We start from the raw sequence: 14,832 nt of genomic DNA, 5'->3' as shown, positions 1-14,832 counted from the left end.
CCGATATGGTTTGGATTTGTGTCCCTGCCCAAATCTCACCTCAAATTGTAATCCCCAATGTTGGAGGAAAGGCCTGGTGGGGGATGATTGGATCATGTGGGCAGATCCCCCTTGTTGCTCTTGGTATAGTGAGTTCTCCATGATATCTGGTTGTTTAAAAGTGTGTGGCACCTCCCGCCTCTCTTTCCTCTTCCTCCTTCTCTGGCCATGTAAGATGTGCCTGCTTTCCTTTTGCCTTCCACCACGATGAAAGTTTCCTGAGGCCTTCCCACCTATGCTTCCTGTGGAACCATGAGCCAATTAAAATCTCTTTTCTTATAAGGTACGCAGTCTCAGGTAGTTTTTTATACAATGCGAGAACAGACTAATACAGTGACCTCATTGGGATTTATGCAATCTTATCAGAAATGAAATTTCACAAGTCCACAGTGTCAGTGCCATGGGGAACCTAAGAATCCCGGAAGTCAAGGGCAGCTCTTTGCCAGTCCTGAACCCTCAGCACAGGGAATCAGTGTTGTAACTGTACTCACTGGAGCAACCCTACAAATGGAGAGACGGCCACGTGTGAATCTAAGCAGACCTGGACTTGGCAGGGAGGACCCAGGCAGCCCAGGGACACAGTGCCCGTGTTCATGTTTCCTGTAGAACTTTGCAAGCATGATACCCATCTCCAGCATGAGCCATTAGGGCCCTAGCCTGGACCTGAAATGAGAGCCTGCAACCCCTGTGTCTCCCTCTTTCCCTTCCTCAGCCTACACCCCTGCTTCCTTAGCCAGCAGGACCTGCTAGGGAGGCTGTCCCAGCCCCACCTGGCCTGACCTTTGGGGCCTGAGAGGTTAAGTCCAGGCTAGGTGTATGTGTGTGGAGGTGGGGTAGACAGCAGCCCACTACCTTAGGAGCAGGTTCCCTGTACACAGACCCCTGCTCCCTGAAGGTGGCAGAGAAATATCCAAGGGTGTGTATGTGTTTGCGTATTCACTTGCTCACTAAGCCCTGCCTTCTGCAGACACCCTGGCGATGCTGGGTGTACAAGGATGAGACAATAGACCTCCCCTTCTGCACCTGAAGAGGGCCTGCTGCATGCATCCAACAAGAGTGGAAATACCAAACACGTTAATAAGTGCTTCCAAATAATACACTTGCACAGCTATTGCCCAATAAGTAATTTCTGATATGGCCTTGGAGCGTGTGTCAGGACAGATGAAGATTTATTCCTTGTGCCAGTCCCTTTCTCTGCATTTTCCCTTTCTTCCCAACCCTCCAATCTCCCAGTATGGATGTAGTAAACTATTGATAAATTTTACAATCTATTATACATTAGTAGTCTTTTAACCCTACGTACTACACTGCAAACGCAATGGTAGCGTATGGTGGGTTTTTTCCTAGTCCAACTTTGTGTTTTGCTTAGAGTTAGTGATTACCTCATTTTAAAATTTGCTTCATTTTGGTGCACTGATCTTTATTTATTTTTTCAAAACGCTGCATTAGATCTGTCAAGTACATGGCCATATCCTTTATAAGGTGCCTCATCCTCATCCTGCAGGCTCAACCCCACTGTGCCCCAGCACCTCTGTCCTGCTGCACAGGGACTCTGGCTGCCCAGGCTGCAGGCATCCTGAGACTGACCATTGCCCATGTCCTGTACCAGTTCCCTGCCAGCTCCCGCATCCAGATCTTGATGTTCCTTTTTTTTTTTTTTTTTTTTTTTCCTGATTGTGTACTCCAGTGGCTTCTAAGAAAGAGTTTTGAGGAAGGGGGCATATTTTCAGTCCTTCTTTAACAAGTGCTCCTGTTTCATTGTCTCGTGTTTCATCGGCAATAAAATATTTAAAAGTGGGTTCCCATCTTCCTTTCAAGGGCAGCACCTCCTTTTTCTGAGATGCCATTGTTATTCGCATCACAGTTTCCTCGTCCAAGAGCTGTGTGGATGTGGTTGTCAGCATCTCTCCTTTCCCTTTCTCGTGAATGTGTGCTTCCCAACTCATCCTTAGTGGGCATGAGGCCAGCGTTTGCCATGTGGGTGTCCTAGCCCTTCAAGTCTAAAATGGAATGGGCTGAACTTCCCACCTGCTGTGGTGGAGTCCAGGGCTGTAGCTAAGAAGGCACAATACTGTGATTGAGAATGTCTGTGATTGTCTGAGAATGTCTCAGCTCAGTGGTCAGTTTATTCCCTACATGTCTAATAAATGAAAAAAAGTCTCATACAGTAACTGGAAGTCAACTAGAATGTTTGAGACTTCACTTACTGTTCAATGTTGGGTTGATTCATGGGTTGATTTTCTAAATCTTTTATCTTTTATGTTATTTTCCACTTATTCACCATTTTGATCTGATTTTTGGAAGCTGTTTCTACCTTTATATTCAAACCTATTGAATGTCATTATTTCACTTATCTAATTATCTTCCTAGAATCTTTCTTGTTTTCAAATTATTTTTTATTGAAACCAAAGGAGTCACATAAAATGTTACAAGCCTAAATTTGAACTGAAAGTTTCAATATCAATTTCTTTTTGTTTTTGTTTTTAGAAACAGAATCTCACTGTGTCACCCAGGTTCAAACTCCTGGGCTCAAGCCATACTCTTGCCTCAGCCTCCTAAGCAGCTAGGACTATAGGTGCATGCCGCCGTGCTTGGCTAATCTACTTTTAAAAAGTCTGTAAAGACTCTGTTGCCCAGGCTGGTCTTGAACCCCTGGCTTCAAGTGAGTCTCCCACCTTGGCCTCCCAAAGTGTTAGGATTACAGTAGTGATGCTTGAATAGTAACAAGAGTTTTGCATGATAGTAACAGGCCTTCAGTTCTGTACACAAACAGCAGTAACAGCAATTGACTCAGGGAACTCCAAAGAGGGTGGGTGGGTTGTTAACTTTTTCTCTACTCATTTCTGGGTTGTTTCGTGTTTTATGCCGAGCACATATTCATTTTGTAGTTAATTTTAACCTTATAATAATTTCTGTTTACAGATCTTACATGTTGAGTTTAATGGGTCTTGGCAGTTTCACAACCTGTATAGTCACCATCTCAAACAAGCTAGAGGACATTTCATCGCGCCAAGAAATCTCCTAGGGTTGCTTTCCAGTCAACCCCACCCTCAAATGACTGTGCTGACTTTTATTATCACACATTAGTTTTGGTGGGATCTCAAACATCCTACAGAAAAGTCATACAGCATGTACTATTTTGAGTCTGGCTTCTGTCACTTAACATAATATTGCTGCATGTTTTCCTTCCTTTTTATTAATAAATAATACTCTACTATATAAAAGTATTAATTTTTTGATTCATTCTCCTATTGGTGGGCATTTGAGTTGTGTTCAGGTCTTGACTATGGTGAATAGGCTGCTGTGAAAATTCTACAAGTCTTTGTGTGGATGTATATCTTCATTTCTCTTGGGTAAAATACCCAGAAGTGGAATGGCTGGGTCAAAGAGAACATAGTTAATTTTTAATAACATAATTTGAAAAATAAAGCAAAAATCTACAGCAATTACAAAGGGTGGTGGCCAGCCCAGGAATAAGCAAACACCAACTGCAGAGAATAGAAAATACAAGAATGTGTGCGCTCCCCATCTTCAGCCTCAAGCGGGCCCTCGTGGCCACAGCCACCTCAGGACCCCTCCTTAGAACTCTTCAGTAACATTTGTAGGGGCCATTGATTTGGATCAGGCTCCTCTCCTGCACCCAGCAGACCAAGCCAATACGGAGTTGCTCATGCTAAATGTCACTAATTTCCTTAAGAGTATACTGAGGGAACAAATAGCTGAGTTTTTGTTAGTTAAGTCTTGAGCTTTATGTCATAGTAGGCAGCCAGCCGACCCAGTGAGACAAAACACTGAGCTGTAGCCAATTTAGTTGTTCTTTTTGCTCTATGTTGGTTTTCTGTTCATAAATGCTGCCTGACCATGTGGCAGGCAGGAGTTCTCTGAACCTGTTCTAGTTCTAAGGGCTGCCCAGCTTGCAAGTTTTTTTCCCCTTAAATAAACCTGATAAATTTAAGCTTGCCTGAGGTTTTTCCTTTTTAACAGATCGGTGAATGTGAAGGAACTCAAAGAGGAACATAGTGACCCCCAGGAGCAGGGGGTGGCCAAGCTAAGGCATGCATCAGAGCCCATTGTGCCCACTGATCCCCTGGAACTACGGATGGTGGGTCCAGCCCTCTTGGATTCTGAGCTCCACTTATTCGGGTTCTGAGCTCTCTGAGCTTATTTGAGAAATTTGATCCACACTGGGTTCAGAAATCTTGAAACTGGACTGATCCTATAGTCCAGATGTCTGGCTAGGCCAAAACAGAAACTGAACTGGGTGTGGTAGGTAGTGTTCCTAGGAGATAGGGAATCAGGGGTTCACTGGGATCCAAGGAGTTTAGAACTCCCCCATCTGGGACTCTCTAGTCATTTCTTGTATATGAACTATGGACACAGAACAAGGGCTTCTCTGGAGAAATGGGTGAACCTTACCCAAAATAATTTAGAGTTACAGCAGCCACAGTGGGGAAGTTTGTTTGCTTGTTTGACGAGACAGGGTTTTACTCCTGTTACTCAGACTGGAGTGCAATGGTGTGATCTTGGCTCACTGCAACCTCTGCCTCCTGGGTTCAAGGGATTCTCCTGCCTTAGCCTCCCAAGTAGCTGAGATTACAGGTGCACACCACCACCCCCAGTTAATTTTTGTATTTTTTGTAGAGATAGGGTTTCTCCCTATTGCCCAGGCTTGTCTTGAACTCCTGGTCTCAAGTGATCCATCCCCCTCAGCCTCCCAAAGTGCATGGATTACAGGGATGAGCCACCGTGCCTGGTTGAGAAGTTTTAATTTGGATAAAATTGTTTATTTGCAGAGAAAAATTAGAAATAGAAAGATAAAACATCCCACAAGAACAATGGAATGCATTTTAATTGGTATGCAGAAACATGTAAAAGATTAAACAAAGAGTGTCTGCCTTAAAAGTTTCTTCCCAAGAGACAAATAAAAGGCTTAATCAGCAAACAGAGGACCAGAGAAAGGAGGACTGCACGCTCATTGAATTAACTCTGACTGCTCTTTGCCATTACTTCAATACCCTGAGTTCACTGATCATTTTGCTCAAGTACCTTTCCATCTTGAGGCAAATGAAAAGGAGAGGTTGGACAACTGTCTTACCAAGTGAGACCCTCTGAACACCTAGGCCTGCCTGCTGTAACCACTTTTACTCCATGCTCTGAAGCTGAACTTAGAGCCTTCATAAGATACTTTCCTAATGCAAGAGAAAATCCTCAAACATTTACCTAGGAATTTAGAATTCCCATAGGAGCTTATGATCCAGGAACTTCTGACTTTATTAATTTATTTACTTGATTTTGGAACCTGGTAAAGCTCAAAAGAGTATAAAAGCAGTAGAATAGAGAGAACCCGAGGGGATATTAAAGACCCTAAAAAACCTTCCTGCTACAACTAGCTGGAAGAACACTGAAAACCTTTTAAATTCAGTTCCTAAGTCTTCTGCACAAAAAAAGGATCCATCTGTCAGGCTTGCAGGTGAAAAAAGGACAGACCCATTTCATATTACAGAGCTGGTTTAGAAACACTATTTGTGAAACATTCTGCACTCAAAAGACAACAAGGAGAATTTCCTGTAGGGACTAAAATGGCATTAACTGCTCTGTTTATAAACAAATGTTGTCCTGAATTTAGCAGTTGCATTAAGAAGCATGAATTTGGATGGGGAATGACAGACATGGTTGAATTGGTGGCTTTAGCTGAGCATTTTCAAAGGACTCTAGAATAAGAAAAAGCACAGAAAGCTAATAAGCTTATGTCTCTTCATTTGCAACAATTACAGCGGCCAAAGCCAAAGGGACCACCTTGTCCTTGTTTTAAACTACAGTCTAAAGAACCTAGAGTAAGAAACCCTTCACGCCAAGGTGTCTGCCTACATTGCAAACAGCCGGGGCCCTGGGAGAGAGGCTGTCCAGTCATCCCAGTCCACCAAGGAGCCTCCTCCTTTCAGTGGGGATGGTCTGCCCACTAGAGGGAGCCCAGGAGATCACAATCAGCCTGGCCGCAGGAGGGACCTTCCGGCTAGCTGTTGCCTGTGATGCCTTTTGATAAACAATGAGAAACAGAGGCTAAGACAAGCAGAGAACCTGTACCATGCTGGTGAATATTGGGGCTGGTTTATCTTTCACAAACCCCACTTTAATAAGCTGTTAAAGCAAACTAAATATGGCTTGAGAAGGACTCTGTACTTCTATGTTTGAGTCCTTGTAGATGAACTGCAACCTAACTTAATAGGTGGACAAGATTGAAAATCTAACTTGGGAGTATGCACCTGTAACAATCGCTGAGTCCCGGCCAATCCCAGCAGCCATACTTCAACCACTCATACACCACTCAGTGTTCAAACTGTGTTCAAATAAGGCAAACGCCGAGCTATAACCAATCCAGCTGTTCTTTACCTCAATTCTGATTTCTGCTTACACTGCCCCCCCTTTTTTTTGTCTATAAATTTGTTCTGACCACGAGGCACCCCGGAGTCTCTCTGAATCTGTTGTGATTCTGAGAGCTGCCCAATTTGTGAATCGTTCATTGCTCAATTAAAGTTTTTGAAATTTAATTCGGCTGAAGTTTTTCTTTTAACAGATAGTGTCAGAAGTGGGATCCAAAGTACAGCTTCTAACGACCCCCAGGAGTACTGAGTGAACAAGCAAGGTACCTGCAGGACTTATTTGTGTCCATTGATCTCTCAGAGCGGCTGGGGATCACGGGTAAGTTCTCTCTCAGATTTCAGAGCTCCATGGATTTGTGTTTTGAACTCTCGGTTTCTTTGAACAAATTTCTGATCCAAACTGGGTTTGGAAGTCACAACAGAAACTGGACTGGGTCCAGGAATGGATTTGATCTGGGAATTAACTGGCTTGGATCCAGTTAGAGGACTCTTACATCTGACTGGGTCAGAAAGGAACTGGTCATAAATGGTAATATTGTAGGGGGTGTAAAATTTGGCTTTTAAAAATTTGCAGAGATTTTTGTGTTCTACTCTTTTGTTTCATTTTTCTTGTGTGTTTAGGTGGGAAAGAAATCATTGGCTAAGTTAATCAAGGAAACCTGACAGTAAAGCCAATATTTTAGGTAAAAATGGGATCCTTAATTTCTAGAAAACCGGATTCCTTCCGGCTTATACATTAGGTCTGGGCAGCAGCAAAGTCTTACAGAAGTGGCGAAATGTTACTAAAGATAACTTACGGTGGTACATTCCAAATAAACAATAAATGCACTAGAGTGCATTATTTTTTTTTTCTTTTGTGTTGTGGCAGGCCCCTGAAACAAACAAACAAACAAACAAAAACTGGATTAGGTCTCCATCTTGTTTTATGTCCTGGGTAGCTTGGCCTTGTAACTATGTGGCGGTACTTTCTCTTGGTCTCTGCCTTCCAGGGAACAGGAATTTTAGGGTTCATGTCACACTAAATTCTAAAAATTATCTTGAGTAGTTGAAAGACTTTGCAAGTTCAAAATTAACTACTCTAGACTCCTTCTGGGAAGGGCAATGGAGACTGCCCAGTGTTGTAGCTCAGCAGCTAAGTTTTGTACTTTCACATTGGTGGCCTGGGCTTGATTCCAAGCTTAGAGAATGAATACTTTCTAGTTAATACCTGTGTGACTTTTACCACTTCCTGATGTTCTTCCCCTCCATGAACAACCTGTAGCTTCCCTTCGTAAATCTTCCTTTCTCTGAGTTACCTTTAAAAATTCCAGATTTTGTAAAAACTGCTTACCACCTCTTTGAAAATACCTAGTACACTTGTGGTTAAGTCATATCCTTAGTTGAGCTTTGTTGGTTTCATCTGTAAGACTACCTTTGGTAAAGTTCAAAAGTCAGAAATATCAGCTATTTGGCCTGGCTAAAGTCAGGTAATAAGAAATTTAAAAGGAGTTTTTAGAAAGAGCACTATGGTTAAAAGTCAGCTTAATTAAAAGCAGATATTCAAGCTCTAACAGCCTTGGACTCTTTGGAAAAAATAGGAGGCACCAGAGACCCCATTTTGGAAAAAAACCCTGTTTTCTTCATGGAACCCCAGACATTGGAAATGGATAGATCCCTCTCAAAATCTAAGGCTCTGTTCTTTATACCAGATCAAGGGTCTGATATAAAAATGAGACCCTTAATTTTTGAAGGTCAGTTTTGCCTTCCAGATGTGACTGTTTATTATATTAGGCCCCAGAAACTACATGCTTTCCTGGCCCTGTTCTTCCAAGGACTCTACCCTAAACCCAGTAATCCAATTAAGAGACATATAAACTACTGGGTCTTCTTCTGTTCTGCCTGTATAGTTATATATGTGTTGGGTGCATAATGTTTATATAAGAGAGCTCTAATTAATTGGCCTAAAGAAAAATATGTGCTTAAATCAAATATTTTTGTCAGGAAAGTAAAATCTGTAATGTCTTAGTTTATATAACTTTAGTAATCTTTGGGAAATAAAAACAGCTTTAAAGATTATTGGCAAAATAAAGACATTTGGTCTAATATAAGCAGGTTAGATATTAGGTTTGCTAAATGCTTTAAGGTTATAACCTGCTTTGACTTTTGGAAATTGTTCAACTTACCTACCTTGGAGACCTTAGATTCTAGATAAGGCCTGGGGACATGTGGAATTAGTCATGCGTCTTGGCTATGAAAATAAGGTTATAAAGAAAAGAGATTTTATATAGGAAAGGATCTTGTAGGGTAAATTCTTGTCTTAAAATAAAATAACTGGTTGTTTAAAAAGAGGGATGTTTAGGACAAGTCAGAAAGTCCAAGCATGTTGTAGATAGTCTGTGTATGTTGTGAAAGGATTCATGAAAGGAAATGTATGCACCAAAAGTAAAAGTTGCTAAGAGTTACCATTATAACATGTAATTGAAACTACTAAAAAAATAGTTTTACATGCAAGGTGTGTGAGGAGAGTGAAATGTGTTTTTGGTAAAAGATTATAAGAAGGGATGGAAATGTAAATTTTTGCCTAGTTTAGAGGGCTAAAGGGTTGTTTCAAATTAGATAAGAAGAAGCTAAGGGTCTGAACAAGTTGTGGAAGATTTGTAAAAATTAATCTGATAAAAAAAATTCTGTGTGTGAACATATTGACTAAATTTAAAGGCATACTATTCAGTTTTTCCATAAATTGAACATCGAAAAAGAAGCACAGATGGTTTTCTTAAAGCACTGATCTGCTCTTTTACAAAAATTGTAAAGGGTGATAAAAGGTTTATAAGAATCTCACCTCATGGTTAAACTGATTAAGCATAATATCAAATGTTTTAAACCTTTAACATATTTGATAGGCTTCCCAAAATCAAATTTCAGCTTCAAAATAGTCTTTTCTGACCTTAACTTTGGGATGCTACAGAGGGCCCCTGAAGTATCCAAAAGAGAGGTAAACAGGATTATTTGACATGTTATTACATGGGAAACATTGTCAAAGAAATAATATTTAACCTTCTTCAGATTATATTTTAGTGAATGATATTAATATATGTTCTAAAATTGTATGGGATTTCTAAAATTCTAATATGTCTTAGTATATGCTATCAATCATAATTATGGTTATTATGTTAAGTTACTGTAGACCACAGAAATAACCAAATTACCATTTATATTGTGTCTTTAACTATGACTAAAGTCATTTCCACAGTTAATTGCTTAATGCTGATGCAGTTTTTTAAAACTTCACAAGCATGTAAAATCCTAGAATATGGTGTCTTTTAGGAGACTCATGAAAGGATGAAATGGACCCTAAAAAGCACTCTGGAATGCAGATTTCTAATAACTTTAGAATCATACCATTTGAATTGGGTAAGAATTCCTGGAACTTTAATGAAAAGACTGACCAGGTTATAAAACTGCTAACCTAAGTAGAACAAAAATTAATTAAATACCAAGAAAATACTTTGCCAGATTTTCACAGTAAATCAGCTAATACCAAAATTTTTTAGTTATACAATTTGAATGAAATGCATGGTCTACGTCAAATTGCCTATTATGACTCATCAGTTATCAGTGCTATGCACTAAATTTGGAAAAACAACTGCTATTCAAGAGGACGTAAGTCTAATGTTAATTAAGCATGGACTCATGGAGAACCAGGATGGCTGCCTTGACCTTCCAGAGTCCAGCTGAAAAAAATATGGGACCATGAGGACACTGTAAGCTATGAATGACATGCTGAGACCAGAAACCCAAAATGATGGTAACTGAAAGTGGTGCTAAGGCCCTAAGTTTTGGTTACACTCTAACTTAAGTGAGAACCCAGTCAAAAGGGGACATTTTTTAAAAACAAAATTATAGGAGGCCATTGTTTTGGACTGAGCTCATGCACTAGACCCCAACTGACCAAACCAAAAATGGAGTTGGTTATGCTAAATATGACATAATCAAGCTAAGACTTTAAGGAAGCACATAGATCCTAGACCAGAATAGACCAGGTCTTGTTTTTCTCTTAAAACAGTATGTTCCAGCATAAGGAGGCACCCTCTACTCAATCCTTGTTCCTACCTTTGCAAAACCTACTGTTCTACTGTTTATCAGTGGGTTTTAAAACAAAATAAGTACATTTACAATGGTGATAGTAACATCAATGACTGAAGTTTTGGTCAATCTCTCAAAATTGAGAAAATGACCAAAAGGGGGAATTATTAAAGCAAACTAAATATGGCCTGAGAAGGGCTCTATACTTCTATATCTGAGTCCTTGTGGATGAACTGCAACCTAACTTAATAGGTAGACAAGATTGAAAACCTAATTTAGAAGTATGTACTTGTAACAGTCGCTGAGTCCTGGCCAATCCCAGGAGCCATACTTCAACCACTCACATACTGCTGAGCATTCAAATTGTGTTCAAATAAGGCAAACTCCAACCTGTAGCCAATTCAGCTGTTCTGTACCTCACCTCCAATTCCTGTACGTCACTTCCCTTTCTTGTCTATACATTTGTTCTGACCCTGAGGCATCTCCAAAGTCTCTTCAAATCTGCTGTGATTCTAGGGGCTGCCCGATTTACGAATCATTCATCACTCAATTAAACTCCTTTAAATTTAATTCAGCTGAAGGTTTTCTTTTAACAAGCTGACAAATACCTGAAAGTGGAAAGGTCATTTCTGTGGTGGGAGTTTTGAATCAGACACAACAGTACCCATGTCTGAACCCATCCAGTTGATGCTGGGGCCATTTTCAGAAAAGTGAACCTTTTTCCTATGTGACACTATTCTAGTAACTTGCTAGGGCAAGACTTATCTGCTAAGCTAAAGAGGCATATGAAGTTTCCTGCAGAGCAGGAGTTAGAGTTTCCTGACCCCCTGAACGAGATCTGTTGTGCTCTCCACAGGCAGAAACCGACAAGATCAAAACTCAGGCCTGCAATATCTCTGATCTCTCTAAAATATCTGAATGTTCATGGGCTTCTTCCTCTACTGATATAGGAAGGGTTAAAAGTATGGTAACTATAAAAGTCTAAATAGATCATTCTAAACCTTTACCTAAATTATCCTAATATTTACTGAGGCCTGGGCAATTCAAAGACTCTCATCAATTGCAGAAGATTTCATTAAACAAGGACTTATTCTGTGTATCAGTCCTTGTAATACTCCAATCCTACCAGTTAAAAAATCAAGGGACAAGGATGGACAACGAGGGAAATTTGTTCAAGATTTACGAGCACTTAATAAAATCGTGATACCAAAGTTTCCTGTGATTCCAAACTCTAAAACTTGATTGTTCAACGTGCACACTGATTCAGAATGGCTCACAGTCATAGGTCCCTGTCCAGCTTTCTTTAGCATTCTAGCTGAGAAAGAGAGTCAGTATTTGTTTGCTTTTCACTTGGAAAAATCAAAGTATACCTGGACTATAATGCCACAGAGGTTTCCTGAAGCTCCTTATTTTTCCCAGGCATTACACCAGGACTGGATAACCTTGCAATTTCCTTGAAATTCTCCCCTCATTCGGCATGTAGATTATCTCTTACTTTGCTCTCTCAGTAAAGTGTGGTCTGAAATGGACTCACTTTACCTCTTACAGCAACTTGCACATAAAGGTCACAAAGTTTTGATGGAAAGCCTTCAGTTTTCAAGGGGAAAGTTTCACTTTTTAAGGCATGACCTGACTGTGGAAAGGGTTTCCAAGAGAATAAAAACCACTCAAGGTTTTCCCTGGCCTACAGCTAAAAGATAGTGAAGAGGTTTTCTGGGACTTGTAGGATACTACAGATCCTGGGTTCCGAGCTTTTCCTTAACCATCTCACCACTGTATGAGCTCACTAAGGATGCAGTGCCAGAGCTTGCATCATGGGAGGGCAGTCAGGAGCAGGCTTCTCATCGGCAGAAACTGGCCTTACCGCAGCCCCAACCTTAGTACTTCCAAATTACACTAAACCTTTCACCTTGTTCATTTATGAACATGGCAATCAGGCATGGGGGAAAACAATAGGCCCACGGCACATTATAGCCAGCAGTCAGCCCCCGCAGCTGAGGCACATCCTCACCACTAAAAGCAGTAGCCACAGCTGCCATACTGGTAGAGTTTTAACCTGAGTTAGTCTTAGGGAATGAACTTTTATGCAAGCCCTGCATGTTGTGGAAAGTTTATTAAATTCTAGTCAAATTCAGCATTTTTCAGCAAGTAGACTATCATCTTATGAAATCCTTTTGCTTCCCAATCTCCATCTAAGATGTTGCACTCTGCTACCTCTGGCTGACTACAGTGTGAGTGTGGTATCTGAATCAGTAGTCTTGCATGCTGCTTTATGAAGCACTCCATTAGCTTATCCCAAGGAGACATTTGTTTGTTGATGAGTCTTAGGCTGAAAACTCAAAAGGAAAATGGCAGGTGGTGCTTGCTGTTACTACTCGAAATGAATTAATAGGAAAGGAAACTCTTCCCTAATTTAAATCAGCCTAACCTGCAGAGCTTTTTGCTTTTACCTGAGATTGTCACGTAGTTAAAGATAAATCAGTAGATATTTTTAGACAGCAGATATACTTTAGAACTACTTCATAATTTCAGCATGTTATGGAAACAAAGGGAGCTTCTCACTCCCAGTGGGATCCCCATCAAAAATGAACTCCAAGTAGATGAACTCCTTTCTGCCATCCTGTCACCATCACAAACTGCCATTATTAAAAATCAAAACACCTACTTATAAAACTGCACCTGAGTATCAAGGGAATGCCCTGGCAGATGTTCATGCTAAGTCAGCCAGTACTGAAATTGTTAGGATGTGTAATTTCAATAAACTCCGTAAGATTCATCAAAGTCAGCTCCCCTATGATGGCTTACTTAATAAACAGTGCAGTGCACCAATTTGTAAAAACAAAATTGGTATCTGAAAGGACATAAATTCAGTGTTAAGTGTGGACTCATGGAGGCCCTGGATAGCCACTTGGTCCTCTCTGAGTCCTTGAAGCTTCCATTGTTAAGGGCTCTGCACTCCATAGCTCATTACGGTGATCCAAATTATGAAAAATATTGGTAGGGTGATTGTTCTAAAATTGCTAAAAGGGTTTATAGCCAATGTTTGGTTTGTCAAATCCATAATCCTGTGAAGACAGGTGATATATTTCTAACACATGATGAACCATTTGAATATTTACAGAGGTACTTCATTCATCTTCCATCCTTGATAGGATATCAGCATGTTATTGTAATAGTTTGCATGTTCTCTGGTCAGATAGAAGCTTTCCCATGTAAGAAAACTGATCCTAGGACAGTTGCTAATATGTTATTAGAATTGTGTTTCCTTTCTGGGGTGCCCCTGGAGAGGAATCTCCTGCAACAGAGGAACCTATGTTACTGTTCGAACTCTAAAGCAGTTAAACAAGGTATTGCAAACACAATGACACTATCATTGTCCCCATCACCATCAACCTTCTAGAAAGATTGAAAGAACAAATGACATTTTAAGAAACTGAAATTGACAACTGAATCAATTTGATTGCCTTGGCCAAAGGCACTATCACTGGCTTTGCGGGGAATCAGATCCACTCCCATCGGAAAACGTAGACTGGGCCTTTATGTAATATTTATTGGAAGCCTGTGCCCTTAATAGTAGAACCTCATGTATCTCCCACTCTCCTCAATTCTTATATAACTAAATACTGTAAGGCTTTCAATGTATTATGCCAAAGTATATTTTCACCAGATAAAAGAAACTTTCCGTGATCTACCAACCGAGAACAATCAAGTCCCTCACAGTTTAGAACCTGAAGACAAGATCTTCTGGAAATGGCATCAAAGAAAGATTGCCCTGGAACCCTGTTGGTAGGCACCATAGCAAGTTCTTATCACTACCCACACTGCAGCCAAGCTTTGGGGCCTTGAACCTTGGTTGGGTCCACAACTCACAACTCAAAGGGCCACTCAATATTCCTGGAACTGCACACCTGTTGTAGAATTTAAGGTAAAGCTGGCCATGGGGAAATTTTCCTGGAAGCAGATGACATATTAGATATGAACAGTTTTCCCAATACATGGGAACTAAACTCTTCTCTTAGTGAGACGCTTTCCCTGTTGAACTTTCCTTGTTTATGCCTACTTTGTTTATGCCTACTTTTTTACTTGGAAGGATAATGCTGTAGTTAGAACTTCACAATAAATACAAAATGTTGGATCTTTTCTGCTAAACCCAGAACTTTACATCATCTAAGGGATCCATTAATTAGTGATTAACTTTAGCAACATCCCTAATACAACTGGCTATTTAAATTGTATTTGTGGTCCCTTTTATAGAGCTGGACTTCTGGCCCACTTGCTCTGACTCCTGCTTTGATTTGGCCCAGTCATGGGATGCGAGATGGCTTATTAGCTGAGCAAGGAGGAGTCGGTG

The sequence above is a fragment of the Chlorocebus sabaeus genome, chromosome 22 (assembly GCF_047675955.1).
Source record: "Chlorocebus sabaeus isolate Y175 chromosome 22, mChlSab1.0.hap1, whole genome shotgun sequence".
Lineage (NCBI taxonomy): Eukaryota > Metazoa > Chordata > Mammalia > Primates > Cercopithecidae > Chlorocebus > Chlorocebus sabaeus.
This window is presented reverse-complemented; position numbering follows the sequence as displayed.